The sequence below is a fragment of the Hemitrygon akajei genome, chromosome 17, assembly GCF_048418815.1.
Source record: "Hemitrygon akajei chromosome 17, sHemAka1.3, whole genome shotgun sequence".
NCBI lineage: Eukaryota > Metazoa > Chordata > Chondrichthyes > Myliobatiformes > Dasyatidae > Hemitrygon > Hemitrygon akajei.
In genome coordinates, this window is record NC_133140.1 from 21,940,605 (window position 1) to 21,955,091 (window position 14,487).

A 14,487-nucleotide genomic window follows, 5' to 3' on the forward strand; every position below is an offset into this window, starting at 1 on the left:
TTTGACCACTTTATGAATTCTACCTTAAAATAGATTGTTTTTTTATTAGTGACAATATTTTAGTTGCAGAAATAAATTAATTGCAGGCACTGATACTACAATCTATGTGGAACAACATTCTTTCCTTTGTGCACTGGGGAAGGTGCATTACCGCTACCTACTGTAATGAAGTGTGACAGGAGCCATGACAAGGATCAGATCCTTCCTCCCAAACCTGATTTAATTAAAAAGTTCACCAGGGCCCTGTACCACTTAACCATCCCTGTCTCAGGTGCCAGAAAACCCTATAAACTAGGTGTCCCAGACCAACCTAATAATGCCTGAACTGCTTTCTATGTTCCAGCAGGTACCTGTGGGACACCATGATCACATACTCCACTGTCTCTGGTACCTTACAAAAGTCACACAACCCATTCCCATGCTTACCAACCTCAATTATGTCAACCACACATCTTCCTAAAAGGCGTCTCCCCTGAACTGATGGAAACAAATTGTAACACCACCTCCCTGCCCCACTCCCATCCCATAATTTCTGCTAATTCCCAATCCCAGCCAACCTGATACAATATTCTGTTTCATACTTTCCCATATTAACTATAATATCTACCTCTGACTTAATAAGTGCCTGTTTTTGCTATCACATCTTCCCTTTCATTACCTGATATACCCACTTGTGCAGGTACTCCAAAAAAAACCTGTTCTACTATTCCCAAACTTTACAGAACATAAAAATATAGAACACTTGCATCAACAGATCAGGTCTCCTTGAACACTTCAATTCCAAACTCTGCAATACCAAAGCAGATTCTGAGTAGATCACGACTCTATTTGGCTTAACTTGTTCGATACTTTGCAAAGTGATTATAACAGCCATAAATTCTGCTGCGCAGACAGACAACCCATCTGTCAGCCTTTTCCCCACCTCAGCATTAAACCAGGGGATTAATATCTCAGAGCTCACCCATTGTTTACCAGGTCATTAGACCATTCATAAAGACAAGCAAAAAAGTAAAATACTGCTGCCATAAATGACCAGGCACCCCGTCACCTCTCACAAGACCCTGTCTATCCCCCAGTAACATCAAATCTCCTCCCACATCTGGAAATTTCTGTGGTAGAGCTCCTTGCCAGGCTATAGTTGGGCTAATTTGCAAATCCCCAACACCATATTCCTGTATCCCTAATTATCTGTGCAAATTATTTAACAAGCCACCCTTTTAGCATTCCTAACAACTCATTAAAAGTGAATACATCAAATGGGACATCCCCCACCCTACTATGGAATTGCTCAATTTTTCTCTCCGAAGGTTAAGAGGCATCTCACTGAGTTCAATCTGCAGTACATATCCAGGTGTGGTCTCCAAGTCAGTCTTGCATTCCTCCATAGCCCCAAAATTTAAACCCAGCAACCCTAGACAGCAAACACCCATACAGAGTAAGTTCAATATTATACAATGCATCTTTCCAAGTAAAACCCATATATTTTGACATAGAAGGAGAAAATTAAAAACCCCAGTCCAGAGACCATTCTTTCATAACACCCTGGTTCATATTTTTACTGTTATGCTGTATGTATTTCATTCAGCAGTTCTGTGTGAGCAGTCTGTTCTGCTGGCAAGCTGTTTGGGTTATTGTTGAAGATAAGGAACATGTGCCATCCAATTAGGATGGTCGAATTAGGGGGAGGTTTTCCTGGGGAGGGACACTAAGGTTGGTCTCGGGATTTTTTTTGGTTCAGCAGGAGATGAAGAGAGAAGACGCTGGTGAGAACCTGTCATAGGATACGACCCAGTGGGAGACCTGTTTGTTTGAGATGGATTGTGAGCAACGTTTGGAAGGTTGTGTGTGCTTTCACGCTGACCGAGGGCCCAGCGTGCGAGTGACAGAGAAGTTCAATGTGAGCTGCAACTTGTGCACATTTGATTGTTTAATTAAAATGGCCCTTTTCTTTTTGTTTTTCATTACTAATCCTTTAGTTAAGATTCATAAATATAATTCCTTTAATTATATGCAGTGTACTGCCTGATAATTCATGGCACTTATTTTTATCAGGGTAGCAAATTACACAACATCCAGGGTTTGGAGCTGGAGAGCTATCTCAATCTCACGAGTTTGGTGGGACTGATGAGTATTTTCCCTGGACTTACACAGCCAAGGAAACCAGTGGGTTTCACTGATAATGCTGTTTGCACAGACCTTACCACATAGGCAGCACTGTGATCCCTTTTCCACAGAACCCCATCATCAGCATATGAAGCAAAACCAACACCATCAGAAATATAAATCATCAGATTAAACATTATCAGACTTATAACGCTACCCTGGCAGTCTCCTCACTCACCACAAACTCTGATGACATTTCTTCACTCACCTTCATTCTAAACGATTGGTCAAACAAAAAAATCCAATACCCAAGACTCCCAAACTTACCGAGTTTAATCAAAAGCCCCTCCATAGCTTTTTCAATGTCTATAAACACTACAACTGCTGATTCTTTCACTGTAAAAGTTTTCCAAATATCATTTCCCAGTAGTACAAGTGTATCATAACTCTTTATGAATCTCACATTGGCCCTTGCTTCCAGATCTTACGATAAAAGTCAAGCAACTTCTTTAAGACTGCCTCAGGCACTTGCTGGAGCATCTGATAGCTGACCATACACCGTCTGGAGCTGTAGTGCCTGCACTATTTGCAGCAAATTTCAATTCAGCAATCATCTATGGCACTCTCAAACATCTCTTGTTTCTCACAAATCTATCCATTGTCCATTAAAATATGCTGTCACCCCTAATATACTCAGTCCCTAAATTGTCCAGCCTACATATGTATCTTTGCAAATGCATTACCCAGACATTCAGCCTTTCCTTTGTCTGTTGTAGCCAGATTTCCATTCTCTACAAACACTGGAATCTGGTTATAACCTCTGACACCATTCATGTTCTTTAGCATTCTCCACACCACTGTCAGGTCAGTTTCCCTCCCATTTTGATCAGCAAAATCAAAAATGCAAGAAAATCTAATTGTTAAGAATCAATACCTCACTAGATGCCATCTGAATCCCTGTGAGTGAAAGATCAGATCTTCGTGCAGCTTCAGGATGAGAAATATTATACATTACCTTCACTTTCTGAATTTCCTGAGCCTTTTGTAAAACAGGGCATCCTAACTAAGCAGCAGGATGCAAACCCCCACAGTTGCAGCATCTTGCCTCAGCGCCAACTCCACAATTCCCATGTTCATGTCCACCTCCACATTTTGCACATCACAATTTCCCCCTGAAAGAAGCAGCAACATCTTCCACTCGTTGTCATTTAAAACACCGCAACGTTGGAGGGTCATACATTCTGACCGAATAACTAATGCAGGCTAAAGAGATTTTTGACAGTAGTGCTTCATCAGAGAAACACTTAATCAGAACAAACTATCACATTTTCCCCTTCTCTGCAAGTCTGTAATCTGTTAGACAAAACTACCTTTCCCCCTCTCAGGTTGTCCCCAATATCCTCCATAGATACACACAGAGGTGCACCTGATATAACACACCAAACCTTCATTTGTCCCTCTATCAATGTATTAACAATGATACTCCTGTGCAGCGTCTTCATTTTCAGTATTTTCTCTTGTTTTAAACCAAATCAAAACCCTTCCTTTGCAAAGGCATATTGCTGACTTTGCTTAACCAATGTCCTTCTGAATAGCCTTCTTCAATCTAACCGGGTGAAGATTTTTGTCACAGTTAGATATGAAAATGTTCATTATCTTGAATTCAACATCATCTAGCCATACTGCCCTTCACTCCTGAATGTGGACTATAAGATCCAGTCCAAGGCTAATGCCAACAGGGTCAAGTCTGTTCTGGGACAGGTGATCCACCTGGACCAAACCTGTCCTGATAGCCTTGCACTGCTGAGGGATACCATCACCTATGTGCAGGACAGGGGGGTGAATGCCTGCCTGGTCAGCTTGGACCAGGAGAAAGCCTTTGACAGGATATCACACATGCATATAATGGACCTACTCTCCAAAATGGGATTTGAGGAGGAAATCAGGAATTGGATCAAACTGCTCTACACAGGCATCTGTAGTGCAGTCCAGGTCATTGAGTGGGAAAGAGACATGGCTGCCCACTCTTCCCTGACTTGCTTGTGCGTTGTATAGAACCCTTTGCCGAAGCCATCAGGAAGGATGAGGGCAGAAGAGGAGAGATGCTGCCAGGCAGCAGAGGGGCCCAAGTAAAAACCACCCTGTGCATAGAAAATGTCTCCATCTTCTGCTCTGATCCAAGGTCAGTTTGCAGGCTGATTAACATCTGCAACCAGTTTGAGCTGACATCAGGGGCCAGGGTCAACTGCATGGAGTCAAAGGTGATGGCCCCTGATGTCCTATGTCTCATTATGTGAGGTGTTGGGTATCTGATTCGGAGGGTCACAGGTGAACAATAAGAATTTGCTGAAGCAGATTGCCAAGGTAAAGCAGAAACTGGGTCTGTGGGGAGTGATGCACTGAAACTTGGTGCAGCCACTGCAAGGGCCCGGTGGGGAAGGACCACTGTTTAGTGTTCTTCTCCCATGGGAGTGGGAGGGATTGGGTGGTGGGGAGTATACCTCTCAGCTACGGTTGCTTTGTATAATATGAACCACCAGAACGCCACAGAAGTGGTTGAAATTTTTAAACTGTGTAGAATGTAATGGTATGTGAATAATTTATTTATTGAATAGTTTATTGTAAATAATTATATTGTGACTAAAGTGCGTTTTGCTAATAAAAGTTCTATCCTCTTTGCTTCCACCAATGGCCTCTGCTTGAAACGCTGCTCGAGCGCCGCTACAAGGGCCCTGTAGTCACGCTGCTCCGCTAGTGTTAGATCGAGGAGGGCCCACAGGGCGTCTCCTTCCAGTGCCAGGGCAAGGTGTACCGCTGTCTCAGTGGGGCTCCACCCGTTGTGCCAGGCAGCAAGTTTGATGTGTCAGGTAAGGCTCCAGGCAGCTGGTACCATTGTATCTGGGGAGCTTCAGGATAGACCTTGAGGCACAAATTGTCAAGGCCCTTTGGTCTTCCTCTTGCTCTGGTGGCGTCTGCCATGGTGCCCATCCTCCCATGGCTATGGCGGCTTGGGTTCTCCGGCGCAGGTTGCGATGGAGGTGGGTGATGCACTCTGTTCTGTCCCCAGGGTTGGGGAGCCTGGGTACGCTCACTCTGTTGGGACTCCTGGGAAAACATGGTGTGCAGTTTGTAGCAGGTCACAATGAAGGCGGGTGATGAGCCCCGTTCTGTTGGGTTGCAGAGCCTGGGTACGCTCACTCTGTTGGGGACCCCTGGGAGGGCATGATGCTCAGGTTGCAGGTCCTCCCTTTGGCTATCGTCCTCATGGGCCCTGCCCATGGGTGTGCTGATGGCATTCTGCTTGGTCCCTTGTCTTATTCCCCGGGTCTTAAGGCATTCTATCCAACGTCGTAGCTCTTCAATCTCGCATCCCACTCCTGACACAAATGTGGCGAGCATTTAGTCCATAATGACAGTCGAGAAAGCTTGCTAACTCAACAACCATTTAATTGTGATAGACTCAAAACAGACCGGGCACCTTGACCCAGAGAGTGAACCCAACCAGTCTCTTGCAGTCAGGGGAGGTGACCATCATGCACCCCAGTTACCATTAGGGTGACCAGTAAATACGCAAGCAAATAACTGTATAACCCAAGCAACAATAAATGAATTTGAATTTCCTGCCATAATCACACAAAAGCATTTTAACACAAGAGCAATAAACAGTACTGGTCATTAGAAATGCAGGGGCAGACTGTCGACCATGCCCTCCTGCCAGAGCGTCACAATACAGTTGAAGGAACTGATAGGGATCTAAATGATTGCTTCATTCTACTGAAACTGAATGCATTTGAGAATTCTCAAGTTACCCATTCATTCAACACTCCTTCCACACTTCAGAATCAAAATTGTTTAATGTCACTTCCAATGCACAAGAGTAATGTAGTACAAAATAATTGTATTTTGGATCTGATGCAGCCCAAAAAAACCACAAAGAAATAAAGAACACAATAAAAAAAGAACACAGTACGTAAACCCCAGAATATCAGCAGATGCTGCAAATCGAAAGCAACACACATAAAATGCACAGACGCTGCTTGTCCTGCTGAGTTCCTCCAGCATTTTGTGTTTTACAATAAATACGTATCACCTTGTAGTTCTTCCTCCCCTCCCGTCACTTTCTTACTCTGACTTCTCATCTTTTTTACCACTCCTGATGAAAGGTCTCGGCCCCGAGTGTCGACTGTGTTCTTTTCCAGAGATGCTGCCTGGCCTGCTGAGATCCCCCAGCATTTTGTGTGGGTTGTGTTGATTTGCAACTTCTGCAGATTTTCTCTTGTTTAAGATGGCTTATATAAAAACATAGAAAACCTACAGCACAATGCAGGCCCTTCAGCCCATAATGCTGTCCCAAACATGTACTTACTTTAGAAATTACCTAGGGTTACCCCTGGTACTCTATTTTTCTAAGCTCCGTGTACCTATCTAGGAGTCTCTTAAAAGATCCTATTGGATCCGCCTCCACCACTGTCGCTGGCAGCCCATTCCACATACTCACCACTCTCTGCATAAAAAAACTTACCTGTGACATCTCTGTATCTACTTCCAAGCACATTAAAACTGTGCCCTCTCATGTTAGCCATTTCATCCCTGGGAAAAAGCCTTTGATTGTCCATTCAATCAATGCTTCTCAACATCTTATACATCTCTATCAGATCACCTCTTATCCTCCATCGCTCCAAGGAGAAAAGGCCGAGTTCACTCAACTAGTAGAGTGGATGGGGAGAGCCAGTGGATGTGGTATATTTAGATTTTCAAAAGGCTTTTGACAAGGTCCCACACAGGAGATTAGTGTGCAAACTTAAAGCACACGGTATTGGGGGTATGGTATTGATGTGGATAGAGAATTGGTTGGCAGACAGGAAGCAAAGAGTGGGAGTAAACGGGATCTTTTCAGAATGGCAGGCAGTGACTAGTGGGGTACTGCAAGGCTCAGTGCTGGGACCCCAGTTGTTTACAATATATATTAATGATTTAGACGAGGGAATTAAATGCAGCATCTCCAAGTTTGCGGATGACACGAAGCTGGGTGGTGGTGTTAGCTGTGAGGAGGATGCTAAGAGGATGCAAGGTGACTTGGATAGGTTAGGTGAGTGGGCAAATTCATGGCAGATGCAACTTAATGTGGATAAATGTGAGGTTATCCACTTTGGTTGCAAGAACAGGAAAACAGATTATTATCTGAATGGCGGCCGATTAGGAAAAGGGGAGATGCAATGAGACCTGGGTGTCATTGTACACCAGTCATTGAAGGTGGGCATGCAGGTACAGCAGGCGGTGAAAAAGACAAATGGTATGTTGGCATTCATAGCAAAAGGATTTGAGTACAGGAGCAGGGAGGTTCTACTGCAGTTGTACAAGGCCTTGGTGAGACCGCACCTAGAATATTGTGTGCAGTTTTGGTCCCCTAATCTGAGGAAAGACATTCTTGCCATAGAATGAGTACAAAGAAGGTTCACCAGATTGATTCCTGGGATGGCAGGACTTCCATATGAAGAAAGACTGGATTGACTAGGCTTATACTCACTGGAATTTAGAAGATTGAGGGGGGATCTTATTGAAACGTATAAAATTCTAAAGGGATTGGACAGGCTAGATGCAGGAAGATTGTTTCTGATGTTGGGGAAGTCCAGAACGAGGGGTCACAGTTTAAGGATAAAGGGGAAGCCTTTTAAGACCGAGATGAGGAAAAACTTCTTCACACAGAAAGTGGTGAATCTGTGGAATTCTCTGCCACAGGAAACAGTTGAGGCTGGTTCATTGGCTATATTTAAGAGGAAGTTAGATATGGCCCTTGTGGCTAAAGGGATCGGGGGTATGGAGAGAAAGCAGGTACAGGGTTCTGAGTTGGATGATCAGCCATGATCATACTGAATGGTGGTGCAGGCTCGAAGGGCTGAATGGCCTACTCCTGCACCTATTTTCTATGTTTCTATTCTTGTAAAGCATGCTCCACAATCCAGGCAACATCCTTGTAGATCTCCTCTGCACCCTTTCTATAATTTCCACATCCTTCTTGTAGTGAGGTGACCAGAACTGAGCACAGTACTCCAAGTGGAGTCTGACCAGGGGCCTATATAGCTGTAGCATTACCTCTCGACTCTTAAACTCAATCCCACAGTTGATGAAGGCCAATGCACCGTATGTCTTCTTAACCACAGAGTCAACCTGCGCAGCTGCTTTGGGTGTCCTATGTACTCTGACCCCAAGATCCCTCTGATCCTCCACACTGCCAAGAGTCTTATCATTAATACTACATTCTGCCATCAAATTTGACCTACCAAAATGAACCACCTCACACTTATCCAGGTTGAACTCAATATACATAGATTGATTGTATCTCATTTATCATTTATAAATGATGAATGAATTCATCGATGATTCTCAAGCTTTGCACTCTGAAAGTGGTATGTATGAGACTACTTCTGTGGAATTCTCAGCTGTACTTTGGTCAAAGTGTTTGAACATTAGTTTGAATTTTGAATCTGGACTGCAGAACTTCCTTGTCTTGGTTAAAAACGACTGTTGGCCTACATCAATCAAAGATCCAGGTGATTTTCCCCAATATTACCAAATACAGAATGGGTAAGAATGATTCCTAACTCTTAATGATGATAATATAACATACTGTTTTAAGTCACTACTGTACCTCACTAATATCTTCAGCGGTTTTCTAAGTTTTTCAGCTGATGTTAGTGAATTGTTTGTATTGTACAAATCAAATGTTCCTGTAAATAGTGGCTCTAAACTAAGCATGACTATTACATCAAGTACCTTTAAATTTCTTTTTTTTTGAAATGACTTCTCTCATGAGGAGATAATGGTTAAATCAAATAGACTCTGGAGTGTGCCCAGCATCACTGGGTCTTTTCAATACTCCAAATTTGTCAATGTTTATATATACCCTCTACCTTGTTTTCCAGTAATTTAATCTGGAAAGTGGATTAATTGATTTCACAATTCTAATTATAGGAAATAGGTAATGAATGCTTTTAAGTTCTCCAATTGAAATTGAAACTTGTTGGCTTTAATGAACTATTTTGAGGATGTGTCTTGTTACGTACCCGTGACATGTGACAGTGGTGTACTTGTCACGTGACTGGTGTTGAAGCTATACTGGACTTGAGGTAATGGTCTTGTGATGGTGGAGTGATGTCATTTTCCCGCCAGTAGAGGTCATGTGAAAGGTTTTTTTTTACAGGGTATAAAAGGAGGACCCCTCCCTGTGAGGAGGGGCAGTTCGTGGCTGGATTTGCCATGTTGACTTCATGCCACTGCGTGATTTAATGTTATGATGCAGTTTAGTTGAAAGATGAAGTTTTATTTAATGCCTAAAGATTAAAAGGTGATTGTCAGCAGTTTCTGTATAATACTGCTAGTTGAGAATCAGTGGAGAGTGAAGATTGGAGTTCGGGAGTTAAAAGATCGAGGGGAGTCGATTTCGACAGTGAAACGGGTTCAACCTTGTTTGATCCTCATTCGGAAGGAATTCGTTGACTGTGCCCATGTTAATCCCTGTGAATAGCAGAAAGGATTGGGAACAGTTTTGTAAAGGAAAGGTCAGTGCCTTTAAGCCATTTCATTCTTCATCTTTCTAAATTCTTCGTGGGAAAAGTTCAATTTGGAACCGTGGCGACACAACGTGAAAGAGAATTTAAATCATCTTAAAAAGTCTCTCCCTTAAATGGACTGTGAGCATTTTGAACTTTTGCAATACTACTTTGAAGAACTGTTTTTGCAACATCGCTTTAAGAACTGTTTTTGCAACATCGCTTTAAGAACTGTTTTTGCAACATCGCTTTAAGAACTGTTTAAGCAACATTGCTTTAAGAACTGTTTAAGCAACATCGCTTTAAGAACTGTTTAAGCTTCCTTGTTTTAAGAACTGTTTAAGCTGCCACACAGCAGCTGATTTCTGGTTACATGAGTGGTTTGTTTACTTTTGGGGGGTTTGTTTTCAGTGTTTAATAAATGTGCTATTTGAAATAAAAACCCCTGCCTCACTCATATATTTATTGTTGCTTGAATCCGTAACAGTCTAAATACATTGATGAAGGAAGAGCAGTAATGTAGTGTATATAGATTTCAGCAAAGCATTTGATAAGGTACCCCATGCAAGGCTTATTGAGAATGTAAGGAGGCACAGGATCCAAGGGGACATTGCTTTGTGGATCCAGAACTGGCTTGCCCACAGAAGGGAAAGGGTGGTTGTAGATGGGTCATATTCTGCACGGAGATTGGTGACCACTGGTGTGTCTCAGGGATCTGTTTGGGACCCTTACGCTTCATGATTTTTATAAATGACCTGGATGAGGAGATGGAGGGATGGGTTAGCAAGTTTGCTGATGACACATAACCATATAACCATGTAACAATCACAGCACGGAAACAGGCCATTCCGGCCCTCCTAGTCCGTGCCGAACTCTTAATCTCACCTAGTCCCACCTACCTGCACTCAGCCCATAACCCTCCACTCCTTTCCTGTCCATATACCTATCCAATTTTACCTTAAATGACACAACTGAACTGGCCTCTACTACTTCTACAGGAAGCTCATTCCACACAGCTATCACTCTCTGAGTAAAGAAATAGCCCCTCGTGTTTCCCTTAAACTTTTGCCCCCTAACTCTCAAATCATGTCCTCTCGTTTGAATCTCCCCTACTCTCAATGGAAACAGCCTATTCACGTCAACTCTATCTATCCCTCTCAAAATTTTAAATACCTCGATCAAATCCCCCCTCAACCTTCTACGCTCCAACATAGGTTGGAGGCGTTGAGGATAGTGTGGAGGGCTGTCAGCGATTACAGTGGGACATCAATAGGATGCAAAACTGGGCTGAGAAGTGACAAATGGAATTCAACCCAGATAAATGTGAAGTGGTTCATTTTGGTAGGTCAAATATGATGGCAGAATTTAGTATTAATGGTAAGACTCTTGGCAGTGTGGAGGATCAGAGGGATCTAGATAGAGATAGATAGATAGATAGATACTTTATTCATCCCCATGGGGAAATTCAACTTTTTTCCAATGTCCCATACACTTGTTGTAGCAAAACTAATTACATACAATACTTAACTCAGTAAAAAAATATGATATGCATCTAAATCACTATCTTAAAAAGCATTAATAATAGCTTTTAAAAAGTTCTTAAGTCCTGGCGGTAGAATTGTAAAGCCTAATGGCATTGGGGAGTATTGACCTCTTCATCCTGTCTGAGGAGCATTGCATCGATAGTAACCTGTCACTGAAACTGCTTCTCTGTCTCTGGATGGTGCTATGTAGAGGATGTTCAGAGTTATCCATAATTGACCGTAGCCTACTCAGCGCCCTTCGCTCAGCTACCGATGTTAAACTCTCCAGTACTTTGCCCACGACAGAGCCCGCCTTCCTTACCAGCTTATTAAGACGTGAGGCGTCCCTCTTCTTAATGCTTCCTCCCCAACACGCCACCACAAAGAAGAGGGCGCTCTCCACAACTGACCTATAGAACATCTTCAGCATCTCACTACAGACATTGAATGACGCCAACCTTCTTAGGAAGTACAGTCGACTCTGTGCCTTCCTGCACAAGGCATCTGTGTTGGCAGTCCAGTCTAGCTTCTCGTCTAACTGTACTCCCAGATACTTGTAGGTCTTAACCTGCTCCACACATTCTCCATTAATGATCACTGGCTCCATATGAGGCCTAGATCTCCTAAAGTCCACCACCATCTCCTTGGTCTTGGTGATATTGAGACGCAGGTAGTTTGAGTTGCACCATATCACAAAGTCCTGTATCAGTTTCCTATACACTTCCTGTCCATTCCTGACACACTCCACTATGGCCGTGTCATCAGCGAACTTCTGCACATGGCAGGACTCCGAGTTATATTGGAAGTCTGATGTGTACAGGGTGAACAGGACCGGAGAGAGTACGGTTCCCTGCGGCGCCCCTGTGCTGCTGACCACCGTGTCAGACCTACAGTCTCCCAACCGCACATACTGAGGTCTATCTGTCAAGTAGTCCACTATCCAATCCACCATGTGAGAGTCTACTCCCATCTCCGTTAGATCCCTCCATCTATGGATCTTGGGGTCCAAGTCCATAGGATGCTAAAAGCAGCTGTGCAGGTTGACTCTGTGGTTAAGAAGGTGTACAGTGTATTGGCCTTCATCATTTGTGGAATTGAATTTAGGAGCCGAGAGGTAATGTTGCAGCTATATAGGACCCTGGTCAAAACCCACTTGGAGTACTGTGCTCAGTTCTGGCTGTCTTATTACAGGAAGGATTTGGAAACCATAGAAAGGGTGCAGAGGAGATTTACAAGGATGTTGCCTGTACTGGGGAGCATGCCTTATGAAAACAGGTTGAGGGAACTAGGCCTTTTCTCCTTGGAGTGACACAGGATGAGAGGTGACCTGATAGATGTGTATAAGACGATGAAAGGCATTGATTATGTGGATAGTCAGAGGCTTTTTCCCAGGGCTGAAATGGTTGCCGCAAGAGGACACAGGTTTAAGGTGCTGGGGAGTAGGTACAGAGGAGAAGTCAGGGCTAAGATTTTATGCAGAGAATGGTAAGTACGTGGAATGGGCTGCTGGCAATGGTGGTGGGGGTGGATACGATAGGGTCTTTTAAAAGACTTAGATAGATACATGGAGCTTAGAGAAATAGAGGGCTATGGGTAAGCCTAGTAATTTCTAAGGTAGGGACATGTTCAGCACAACTTTGTGGGCCGAAGTGCCTGTATTGTGCTGGGAGTTTTCTATGTTTCTATGTTTCTATTTTATATAATGGATAGAATTGATATTTAGTAGATGTCCTACTGATGAGACTGTGCAATATTATAATCAAATTGGAAATGAAACAACAGCCAACTTCAGCGGACAAATGTTTTGATTTTCCAAGTATCCTGTGGTGTTTCTGCATTACAGAACTGAAATTTGTGTTCCTGACAGACTGGAGCCTTGCAATGTAAATTGTTTGTCCCCAACTCTGTAGAAATTAAGCACTTGTTTTTCCCTAGACTCAAAATGAAAAATATTAGAACAGTTCATCTTTACATTTTATTTTTATTCCCAATATGTAGAAATGTCTTGGCTAATCATCACAAAAATGAAAAGGGAAAGCAACATCCATAAAGGTTTGTTGCCTTATGGATTTATTCAATGGACCCATCCTCAGTCACATTTGCCTGAAGTTCATAAGCTAAATGTGTTTTTGTGTGTTATGTAGTAAAAAGAAAGCCAATTCTTTGTTAGTAAGATTTTACTTTGTACAAGGTTCTACCTAATTAAAGTCTGGCCACAGGTTTTTCACAGTATTCCAATGTAATAAAACAACTGTCCAACCCTGATCTTAGCACAATACTTCCTCCTTCCACAAACCCACTGACTAAACAGTTAGTAATTTTGTCTTTATTTCAACTAAAGTTAATAGCCTGACAACACTTAGTACCAATGCCTTAATTTAAATAAGTTTGGCAGTATTAATATCAGCTACTGTATCTATTTGTCAATTGGCAATGTTTTTTCCCTGTTGGATACTGAGTATTTCAATAGACATAAGTACTCTGACCTCCTGAGTTTCATCAACAGATTTTTGCAGATCACATCTTTTTTCTCTCTACAATTCTTATTGACAAGTGCACAGTTTCTTGCAATTTAAATCCCAACCGACACTAAGACTCAGATCTGAATGTGTTCAGTTGGACAGAGAATGGTATTCCAAGGCAAGTGGATGAGCTTTTCTAAGTTCCAGCTGTTAATTATTCTTGATGCAACTACACCAGCATAATTCTTTTCAATCATCTGTGGCAGACCTTGAGTCCACTATCATCCCTATCTGTAATAATTTCCATGGTGGTCTTTGCCCTTGCAATTACTTTGGCTGAAGTAATGAAAACATGAAGACTCCTTCAAATTGTCAGAACAAACCAAGTAAAAGTATCAATACATGATTCTACACGTGTGACAATGGATTGGTGAAAATATGTAATCCTATGAGTATTGTCAAGTCTTTGACATTTTCAGTGTGGTTAGACTAGTTTGACATTTCCAATGTTAGAAACTTCTTAGAATTGCCTTCTGTGTTGCATTTGAGTGGTGGTTTTGCATACATTGGCCTTATCCACACCTTGGATCCACAAGGTGTTCTGTTAGTTATGAGTCAATGTTTACTCCAAGTGTAGGGATGTTGCATTTGTTTGAAGGAGACAGACATCTTCGGTTTTCTGTCCAGCTGGCCATTTACATCTATTCCTATGATGGAGCCGTGAATGGTATCTAGATTGGAAATGCAGTGTCAGCACGGAACATCATTTGCATACTGGATGATGGCATAATTATGGCCTCAGTGGAGCTGTTCTCTGATTATGCTAATGTTGGTTTGCTTCTCCTGCCA